Raw genomic sequence first — 12,140 nt, 5'->3', positions numbered from 1 at the left:
ACATGGGAAAATAGCTAGAACTGTCCTAGCCCTTTTACTTGGTACCCAGGGTCACTGCTAAAGCACGTCATCTGGACGTTCGAGGCTTATCGGCACTAAATTCATGCAAACAGATTACTTGGACGTTTTTGGAGTACCTGAACACGAATAGGTACTCCATTAGAACCGACCTCCGGAGCACCTGGTGCCCATTATCACTGCTAGGATATGTCATCTTCTGAAGTTTCGAAGGTTTTTGGCATTAAATTGATGCAACTATTACTCGAGGGTTTCTAAGGTTGCTGAAAACGAATAGGCTATCAGAACAACACCCGAAATAGCTGATGTCTAGGGTCACGTCATCTTCTGGAGTTTTGGGTGACTTCAACATTAAATTGGTGCATACCAAAAAAATTAAAGGGGTTTTTGCGGTTACTGAACACGAATACGGCATCAGAACTAACTCCTGGAGCATCTAGTGCACACGGTTACTGCTAAAGAACGCCATCTTCTGGAGTTTCGAAGTTTTTCGGCACTGAATCAGTGGCGTAACTAACGCCAATGCAACCAATGCGGTGCATGGGGCGCAGGCCTTAGGGGGGCGCAAAAAACTGATATTCTGGAAAATGAGCCTACGAATAAAGGCGCACGGGGAATACTTGCATTTGGGCGCAGTCAGACTGGTTACGCTACTGCACTGAATACATGCAAATAGATTACTAGGCGATATTTGGGGTCGATGAATACGAATACGCCATCAGAACTGACCCTGAACCACCTGGTGCCCAAAATAATTGCTAAGGCTTGTTATTTTCTGGAGTTTGGAGGATTTTTTGGGTACTAGGTGGACCGGTTGTGATTGCGAATTCTTGTTCAGCAACCCCAAAAGCACCAATTCATTCGTTTGCATCAATTTAGTGCCGAAAACCGTCTAAACTCCATACAGTCCCGGATTAAGAACCTTGAGGCCTCTAGGCAACCAAAGCTATGAGGCCCCTTAAGAAACTTTTCTCTTTTCCCTCCAAAACCTCGGATAATCCCTCCACCTCCGTGCTGTATTCCTTTGATATACCTATTAGTGAACATTTTGTTAAAAATTTAAATTTAAATTTTTTTAACTTAAACTTAAATTTTTGTTTCATTTTGTAAAACTTGTTGCTTAAAGAAATAAACAAAGAAATAGTCACGAAACTGTTTATCTATATAGTTTTGCTTAAATTAAAACCAAAAATTATTAAAAGATTTTTTAAATTTTAAAGCCTAATATATTTTTAAAATTTAAATAAAAAATTACGCATTTTAGTTTTTTTTTTTGTTATAGTTATTAATAAATGAACGATTCGTTTTAAAGTAAAATAATTTGTCTACTATTAAAAAAAAAAGAAGGCCATAGAAAAATTATAGTATTCTACTCATATGGAATGGTTATTACTCACTCTGACGAGTAACGACACTCGTCTTCTGCTCCTGTCTCAAACTTTATCGCAAAAAAATTTACTATTACTTACATTACAAAATCATGTAATAATAAATAGTTAATGTTGCTCTGAAGCTATTTCCTTGTGGCATTTTTATAATCAACTATTTATAATGGTAAAATTGTGGCTTATTTCCCATTATAAATAGTTGATAATAAATAATTACATATGTATTAAATTTAGTTTTTAAAGTATTATAATAATAATTATAAGGCAACTTTTCTGAGTTAACAAAACTACACTACCTACTTAAAATATCATTAAAATTCCAAATTTTCGAGTATATCTTCTTTCTTAATAGCCATAATTATTGAGGGAAATGCTAGTCTGTGTTGTGCCATTGTTGAACGGCGACAGTTTTTAATAATTTTCATTTTTTTAAAATGGCCGTTCGTCTGTTGGATTTGTAATCATTAGCGTAACATAAATCTTAAAAGCTACTGACAAATTTCGAAACTTCAAAAGTTGTTTTCATTAATAACCCAAAAAGACTATGAATCAGGAATAAATTAATTGTTCTCGCTACAAGTCCTGAAGATGGACCATAAAATATTTGAACTGTAGTAGTTCATCTTAAATTTCAGGTTCAATATTATCAGAATACTGAGTTCGCTCTGTCGAGATTCACTTTGACACATTGGGAATAGGAAACATACAACACAAAAATTCCTACCTTTGTACAGAAGTTTATGTAAAATGTTCAAGGTCATAGTTCTTCCCAAAATCCATTACCTATAAACGGACTGAAGAAATCCAAAATACGATATTGCTCCAACGGGTCCAACGCAAATCTTAGCAGCACTTTCTGCAACTAAAGCGAGTGTGCGGCACAAGAAATGTAAATTGCAAGTTTGTCAATGTCAATCTTAGATAAATGAGCCTGGAGACCATTTTATTTTGTATTTTCCTGACATGTAGAGAAAGGCATGGGTAATGAAGGAGAGGGTAGCGAGGGGACGCTGACACATTCGTTGTTCTTACTACTTTCTAAGAAACCGTGTAGACTGACAGGCAGGCAGTACTGTTCCTTCTGATCCTTCTACCAAACGGCATTAATTAGCGACTTATTCTCACAACATATAGGCTTTCTATGTGAATAAATGTTTTATTCTAGTTTTATACGTCCACCATCATTTTTATGGTATTGCGCCATATTTGAAGTTTTCAACATAATATAATGTATAAGTTTTATTTAAATCTAATTATTATTTCTTCATTTTGAGCCCTCCGAGGCCCCCTTTGGGGCCGAGGCCCCTAGGCAACTACCTACTTTACCTAATGGTTAATCCGGCACTAACTCCGTATGGCGTGCCTTAGCAGTGAACCTGGTACCAGGTGCTCCGGTGGTCGGCTCTGAAAGCGTATTCGTCTTCTACAACCCCAAAAACCAACGAGTGGCAAAATCTGGCCCTTAAAACACTTACCTATTTTGACATGTTTATGCAATTTTGGAAGCATTTTATGTACAATAAAATGCAACTATGCATTTCCACCCATTTTTTATAGTAGACTTTTTCCTTGACAACATCCTGGACACAATGAAAAAAGTTGCAAGTCTCTAGGTGCTGTCTTTAAAAAACGATTTATTTTGTGGCAAATGCCCTGGTCTAATTTATATATTATCGTTTGATTAAGGGGAACGGCGCAAAATGTCGCCTGTCAAAAATTTCAGTGTGTTTTAAATGTATTGATTTTTTCCAAATCCTGAGAAAACAAATAAGTATTTTTGAAAAATTTAAACGCAGAATGAAAGATTACATTATTAAAGAGGGCTCCTAGTCCCTTAGCATAGGTGACGCCCAAAATCCCGACAGCCAAAATCCCAACAGCCAAAATCCCTACGGCCAAAACACCGACACGCCAGAATCCCGACACGCCAGAATCCCGACAGGCCAAAATCCCGACATGCAACAATCCTCGCATAAGCAAAAATCCCGACCACTACATTTTGAATATTTATTGTTTCCTTTTCAAATGCAATACCAAATCATATTGTAGAGTATTGAAATTGAAAAATTAATTACTTACTAATAAGTACGGGTACTAATTATTATGTATTTTAAAAGAAAAAGTCATTAAACACTTCATTTTATAATATAAAAGCTACACTTACTGAAATGGTAGGTTGTAAGTGACATGATAATATGTATTAGGTATATTATGAAAGTAAACTAGAATTCATAATCTGATTTTATATTTTATTTGACTATATATTGGCAAAAAAAAATTTAATTCATATACCCATGTTAGAAATTTTATTTAGAAAATTAGTTCATATTAAATGGTAAATACTTTTGTTTAGTAACAAAAAATAAAAAACAGATGGCCATAAACAAAAAACCAGAAATAAACGTAATTATGTTAAAACGGAACTTATCAAACCTGTCGGGATTCTGGCGTGTCGGGATTTTGGCCTCTCGGGATTCTGGCGTGTCGGGATTTTGGCCGTCGGGATTCTGGCGTGTCGGGATTTTGGCTGTCGGGATTTTGGCTGTCGGAATTTTGGTTAGACCCCCTTAGAATAAATAAAAAGTTTCTTTTAAAAGAAATATTTGCAATTAAAAATCAAACTAAATTTTCTCTTTTATTTTCACCCCTGTAACTCAATAACACAAACATTATAGAAGTTTTCAGCGACTTTCGGCCCTCAGTAATAATGTAATCTTTCATTCTGCGTTTTTAAAGAATTGAAAAATTTTAATTTTTCAAAAATATTTATTAGTTTTCTCAGAATTCCAAAAAAAATAAATACATACATTTAAAATACATTGAACATTTTGGTAGGCGACATTTTGACCCTATGCCCTTAAGGATATCTTTAACGAAATGTGAAATGTGCCTTAATGCCGGTCGCCCTAAAGTTGGATTAAAAGTTGGTTATCAGCATGATTATTTATTGGTATTCTAATAATTTTAATTAAGCATTTATTGTACTGTTAAAATAAAATTTGAGTGAATCAATAATAATACTTAAATATTCAATATACAACAGGTTTAAAATATAATTCTTATAAGTTTTGTCTATTCTATTTCATCTACGCGGTTGCTGTAATTTATTTGTAGAGGTAGAGGTTTAAATAGATCTCTTACTACAAAATATCTGTGATAATAGTTTGTTATGCCATAAAATTTTCCATTTCACTACGAGCAAAAACATTTCATTTAGTTAAGAGCAAACAGTAGCGATCAACAGGTAGCAACAAACGCGTTCCAAGATTGCGGCTCTATTTTTGAATATTTTGTGGACATATTTGGTACACATATTCGTAATATAATAAAGAATGGCGGTACAGAGCCCAATTTCAGAAATATGTTAATACGTGGAAATTATTCTATAACTAAATAAAATATTGAAAAAAGGAGCCTGTACCGCCATTAAGAAAGACAAAAAAATAAACTTTCTTCAAATAAACTTTTTTATCCCGTGCCTTGATTTTGTGTTAAATTGGAACTACTAAAAATCGATTTTTTATAACACGAAAAATCGAACGTCACTGACTTAGCAACATTTCGCGCCTATGTGCTGAAACCTCCCTTATCTGTGCTTGTGGTATTAGTGGTAAATCAGTTTTTTTAGTATCGTAAACAAATTAAAGAGGGTTCTGAGTTCTGCTTACCATCCAAATCGACAAATTAACAGATGAATGTTATCAAGAGCCTTTAGGAACGTTTCTCATACAGTTTCACTGAGAGTTATTATTTCACTGAGATTATCATCTGCATCAACAATAAAAATTTTTGAGGAGTTCGATCTCGAACTATATCAGTGACCATTTAAATGTTTCCCACCGGTTTTTCTGGGCAGTGGGAATTGAGGCAATAAAGAATTAAAACCACTCCACAAAGATCTCACTGTTAATCCATCCTTTTGGAGAAAGTTTCACTTGTGTATTGGGTAGGCAATCTTTCTTTAAATTATGGTTCAATCGAACCCCTTTGAAAATTATCAACGGTGCAATCCATGTTCCATTCCATGCACAAATACATCTCATTATGGTTTGAGATTCGCCTCTATCTGCATATGCTCTTTTGTAGACATAACGTTTTCCAACCGAGGTAACGACTTCACTTGTTTGACCACATAAGATAGTCCGGTTTCATCGTAATTCCAGAGACGATCGGGGTTATTCTGAACTCCAAGTCTAACCATTAATGTTTCTAATTTTGTGTGAAAATCCCCCAGTATTTCATTATTTGACATTGAGTCCCTGTATGCAGCCAAATTTTCGGGAACACGCAGTATTAGATTGAATCGCTTTTTGTACTGAGCCCACCACCATTTATTAGCAGACTCGTTTTCTTTATTGAAGAAGTGATCTCTCTCCGCACATTGTGCAAGTTGAAAGGCTATCTTTCTTATCATCTGCACCGTCAAAACAAAACCCAATTCTTGCATTTTTATAATGTAATTAAACAACTGAGTTTCAACTTCTGCAGTAGCAAACGGCCTTCCTAGTTTGGCAACTTGGTGATTATCATCTTCATTTCTACTTAAAAAATTCTTTCAGTGTTCTCCAGGCTATTTCACTTTGTTTACTTTTGTATTTTCCTTTGGATATTTTATGTACTTATTTTGAATTCTGAAAAAAAAAGACACAGGTAAGTTCGTGATACCCTGGATGTTAGAAAATCTTCATAAAATTTATTGTTTAATATTTATAGTTCACGTATTTATAATATCTATGATAAAAATCCAAATAAAACTAGAGTAAATACACCGCGAATAATTAGTTACATTTTCCCGCGCAAATAAACGTTAAAATTCGTAAGAAAACCGCCTCACAACTTAAGCTTTTTCAGAAAACTGTTGGCGAAAATTGCCTGTATTAACTAACAGGGGAACTACTTAAGTAACTTATAAACAAGAGCATACGTAATTTTTACAAACTTACCTTTGCAATATTCACTATAAATAATAAAACAACAAATGCACTTCAGATTTCAAGCTTTCTCGTCAACACAAGGAATAACAATGAAAACTGAAAAATAAGTTTTATCCCGGTTCAACAGAGCTTCGCAATTTGACTCGCAGTTGTGGGGAAGGTTGTCATCAAGTCTTTCTTATTAGAAGAATTATTAGAAGTTTATCACGAACTTACCTATATCACGAATATTACTTCCTTTACCCTACTGCTAATTGTATCTCTTTTAGTAGTAAAGCCACTAAGGAGGTATATGCATCTGAATCCATCCTTAGGCTACGGCTCCACGGGCGAGAAATTGACGCAACAGTAGCAGTAAAATGAACTTAAGGTTCCGCGGAACGGAATGGAAATAGCCGAACTGAACCGACTACGCACAAGTCCTGTAGTCGGTACAGTTCGGCTACCCCTGTTCCGTTCCGCGGAACCTTAAGTTCATTTTACTGCTACTGCTAGCGTCAATTTCTCGCCCGTGGAGCCGTAGCCTTAAGTAATTTTTAAGGTCCAGGGGCTCTTTTTCTTCAAGTTCTTTCAATAGCCTCATGTGGGAATATTTGTTTCTGTCCTACAACCACTTTCTACACCATTTTCTCTTTTCGCTGGTTTCTCATCATCTTCAATCAACCAAATGGCAATTTTAATGGCTGCAGCTTTTATTTTTGAAATTCGTAAAGACATAACCACTCGTCTATGAATAACACGACAACACTGTTCTATTTAATGGAACTACAAATACTCTGCAATTATTATGTCATAATTCGATCTGCTGCAGAACGATCCATTGCACCGTGTGTAGACAATGTTGCAGTATTGCAATAAGCAGTGTGATCTTGTAAGGTTCAATAAGCAGTATAGCCCAGGGCGCATCTGTAAAAATATTAGTACATTTGGACGTTGAGAGGTGACTCAAATTTTTTTACAGAAATTGCTTGTAAATAAATCAAATAATAATATTTGAGTTATCCTCCCTCTCAAAAAGGTCCGGAACATTGTTTAAATAATCAAAATGTCAAAAATTAAGGAAAAATTCGATTTTTTTCTTGGTTTTTTGATTATAACTTTAAAAGCATTCATTTCCGAGAAAAGTTGCACTGACATAAAAGTTGCGTAATTAAATTTCCTAGCATACAGAATTGGACAAAAATTTAAAAAATAGTCACCATTGTTGCAAGATAGCAATAATTGTGAAAAAAACATACGAAAACAAGTATTGGCATTTTACGTTTTTCAACCATTTATGCTACACTTAGGACCTTCATATTTCACCATGAAAAACTTTATGATACAGTAAAATAATACTGTAAATTTCGTTAAGATCGGTGCAATAGATTTTCCAAAATAAATTTTGCAATCCAGCTTTCGTAAAAAAAATTTATTTTTTCAAAATGTTACAGGACTGAAAATAAAGCAGATAGCAAGTTGAAAATTTTTTTATATATAGCACTACTGTATTGTACCTTTCATTTGCAATTTCGCAAAATTATAATCGATTAACACTACTGCGGCAGGAATTTTTTTAAATAAACATCAATTATTGGTGCTACGCGCAGGACAGCGGATAGTTTGCTCTGATTGGGCATTCCAATGACCTTTGATAATGATTGATACATTTTAATTTTTATTACATTTCGATATAAATAAATAAATTTGTTTCTTGCAAAATAAAAACACATACTCTATCCTTTGAAATAACACTTTTATTAGCAAAAACTTTCTTTGTTCACATATTTTAACCCTAATAATAAAAGTTTATTATTTTTAAACATATGCAATTGTTTAAACAATATTTCACAAACAATAATAAAATTAGTTTGATTTTTGTGGAACTAAAATATTAAAATACAACAAAATATTGAGTAAGAAAATAATATATTAGATATAGATTGGAAGAAATTTTGGTGGAAATCAACTTGTGTGAATCGAACACCGCTGTCTTGCGCGTAGTACCAAAAATTATTGTTTATTTCAAAAATTTTCTGACGCCGTGGTAATTAGTCGATTTTAATTTTGAAAATTGCAAATGAAAAGTACAGTACACTTCTATAAGCAAAAAAAATTTCAACTTGCTATCTGCTTTATTTTCAGTCCTGTAACATTTTGAAAAATGATTTTTTTTTGCGAAAGCTGGATTGCAAAATTTATTTTGCAAAATCTATTGAACCAATCTTAATGAAATTTACAGAATTGTTTTACTATATCATAAAGTTTTTCTGGGTGAAATATGAAGGTCCTAACTGTAGCATAAATGGTTGAAAAACGTAAAATGCGAATACTTGTTTTTGTATGGTTTTTTCGCAATTATTGCTATTTTGTAACTAGGGTGACTATTTTTAAAACTTTTAACAAATTCTGTATTGTACGAAATTTAATTACGCAACTTTTATGTCAGTGCAACTTTTCTCGGAAATGAATACTTTTAAAGTTATATTCAAAAAACGAAGAAAAAAACCTAATTTTTCCTTCAATTTTTGACATTTTGATTATTTAAACAATGTTCCGGACCTTTTTGAGAGGGAGGATAACTCAGATATTATTATTTGATTTATTTTCAAGCAATTTATGCAAAAAAATTTGAGTCACCTCTCAAAGTCCATCTCAAAACAGATGCGCCCTGGACTAGTACGATAATAATTAATATTTGCTTGTGTATGCCGTTGAAGGCAGTTGTTTTGTGCTGCTTGATTCTTGCTTTTTGTTGCTATTATTTTGTGTGCAAGAGATGCATATTATATATTGGAAGTATGATGCTGTATATTCAGTCTTAATTTTATTTTCATAGCTAATTTGTTTCTTCTTTCTGTTCTCTTGTTGCCGCTCTGGGCCTCGATTTATGACCCTTCGCTTCGTTATCGAACGTATTCGCTTCGTATACTAAACAGATACGAAACGAATACGTTCGATAACGAAGCGAAGGGTCAAAAATCGAGGCCCTGGTCGTTGCTATTTTTGGACTGTTGCATTAACATGTGGTTTATCAACATGTGGTGTAACAATATTATCTCGCTAAACTTAACCGTTTTCGAAATAATAGTTATTTATGTATTAAGAGAGAAAAGTGATACATTATTGCTTGAGAGTAAGAGTTACGGAGAGCGATAGTTACTCGAAAGCGATAATGTCACTTTGCGCTTGTAATTCATACAACATTTTTTTACAATCACTTAATAAAATGAAACTATTTTTAAATCATTAACTTTATTGTAACTATTTGATATCTGTCATTATAATGTCAAAACATTAACTTTTATATCTTTGAGTTTGAATGTTCAATGTGTTTGTATTGTATGGTTGTACGGTTGCTACGGACGACGAGCGTAAAATCAAACTTTACGCGCTAGAGCGATAGGGTGACGGTACTCAGTAAACGTCAACTTTTCGTTGCCATTGACAAGCGAAAAAGTCTTCTTTATTAAGTGATTGTAGAAAAACGCATTTTATATCTATGATGCAACATAATTTTTGGCATAATATCATTGTAGTTACACCCAAACCATAAACTTGAAACCCTAATAGTTGTGCAAGTTCTAATAATTTATGTCATTGCATCTCAAATCCCAGTTGAAGGAATTTGTGATACTTTTTTAGAAATTATCATGGTTTTAAGTTTATAGGTCTGGATCTCGCGTATAAAAAAAAGTTGATTAATAGCAAGCTGAAAATTTGTTAATAGCTTAAGGGTGTGTAGTCGGATAAACTTTGATATATGGGAACACTGGAACAGGGGCAGTTTAAATTGTGGAACAGGTTAAAAATTTGGAATGGTCACACCACGAAAACGGCACATTTATTTTGTCCGACAGAACAGACTTAAACTCTCCGAACAGAGATTAAACTCTCATGCTAAAATCGGACTGATATTTATTACCTATTATAATTCCTGTCATTTGACATATTCTACATGTTCCACTCATTAAAACGCCCATTTGGTGATAAATAGCAGTCTGATTTTTGCATGAGAGTTTAATCTCTGTTCGAAGAGTTTAAGTCTGTTCTGTCGGACAAAATACATGTGCCGTTTTCGTGGTCTGACCGTTCCAAATTTTTAACCTGTTCCACAATTAAAACTTCCCCTGTTCCAGTGTTCCCATATATCAAAGTTTGTCCGACTAGACACCCTTAAGCTATTAACAAATTTTCAGCTTGCTACTAATCAACTTTTTTTTCATACACGGGATCCAGACCTATTATTTTTCGGGTGTAATTACAATCATATTATGCAAAAAATGATTTTGCATCGCTGATTTAAAATGCGTTTATCTCGAAAACGGTTGAATTTAGCGAGATAAATGTATACCTTTTTAGGTAAAAATACCAGGGAACTAAAAGTTTTGATTAAAAAACTATGTAAAGTATTTTTGATGGCGAATTTAGATTTTTCGTCCCAAAAAAGCATAGCTTACCAAAGGACCCCGCACAAACCTTATGGAAATTAGGTCCCAGTGGATTTCGTTCATACTTTGGGAAAATACTCTTTGAAGCATCCTGATAAAAAGTTCTCATTGGCACAACTCAATCGTATGAAGGATTTTCAAGATATAGACACAAACTCGGAAAATTATAAGATTTACTGGGTATTCTAATTCCCTGAGTTACTGGTTATCTGGCAACATGTAGAAGTTTGTATCAAGGAAAAGTACTAGTAGATTAGGATTTTTTCCTGGCTATCCAATGGCGACCTTTACTTTGACCTTGACATTCAACGGACGTCATTTTCTAGAGTTTCTAGGGTTTTCGGCATTATATTGATATAAACAGCTTACTCATGGATTTTTGGGATCACTAAACACAAATATGCCATCAGAATTGACCTCCGGAGGACCTGGTGGCCAGGGCCACTGCAAGGGACGTCATCTTCTAGAGTTTCGATGGTTTTCGGCATTTAATTGATGCAAATGAATTACTGGAGGGTTTATTGAGGTCGCTAAACACGAATATGCCAAAAGAACCTACTCCCGGAGCACCTGGTTTCCAAGGTCAATGAAAGGCGCTCCTGGAGTTTCGAAGGTCTTTGGTACTACATTAATGCAAACGGATTAGTTATAGGTTTTTGGGGTTGCTGAACACGATTACGTGATCAGCACAGACACAGGAGCACCTGATGCCTAAGATAGGTTATCTTCTGGAGTTTCAGAGGAATCAAATGGATTACTCTTAGATTTTTAACTCCAGGACCTCGAAACTCCAGGAGCGCCTTTCATTGCCCTTGGAAACCAGGTGCTCCGGGAGTCGGTTCTGGCGGCATATTCGTGTTTAGCGACCTCAAAAAACCCTCCAGTAATTCATTTCCATCAATTAAATGCCGAAAACCATCGAAACTCTAGAAGATGACGCCCCTTGCAGTAGCCCTGGACACCACGTCCTCTGGAGATCAATTCTGATGGCATATTCGTGTTTAGGGACTCCAAAAACCGATGAGTAATCTGTTTATATCAATGTAATGCCGAAAACCTTCGAAATGATAGAAGATGACGTCCGTTGAAGGCCAAGGTCAAAGTAAAGGTAGCCATTGGATAGCCAGGAAAAAATCCTAGACTACTAGTACTTTTCCTTGATCCAAACTTCTACATGTTGCCAGATAACCAGTATCTCAGGGAATTGGAATACCCAGTAAATCTTATAATTTTCCGAGTTTGTGCCTCTATATCTTGAAAATCCTTCATATGATTGAGTTGTGCCCACGATTGAGTTGTGAGAACTTTTTATCAGGATGCTTCAAAGAGTATTTTACCAAAGTATGAACGAAATCCACTGGGACCTAATT

At 34.5% G+C, this 12,140-nt stretch overlaps 1 protein-coding gene across 1 annotated transcript in view; it reads left to right on the top strand.

The window, feature by feature from the left end:
* Positions 1–12,140, top strand: part of LOC126881157 (sodium-coupled monocarboxylate transporter 1-like) — a 91,903-nt gene that overhangs the window by 40,046 nt on the left and 39,717 nt on the right. The gene's annotated exons all lie outside the window — the stretch shown is intronic.

The sequence above is a fragment of the Diabrotica virgifera genome, chromosome 3 (genome assembly GCF_917563875.1).
Source record: "Diabrotica virgifera virgifera chromosome 3, PGI_DIABVI_V3a".
NCBI classification, from domain to species: domain Eukaryota; kingdom Metazoa; phylum Arthropoda; class Insecta; order Coleoptera; family Chrysomelidae; genus Diabrotica; species Diabrotica virgifera.
This window is presented reverse-complemented; position numbering and strand designations above follow the sequence as displayed.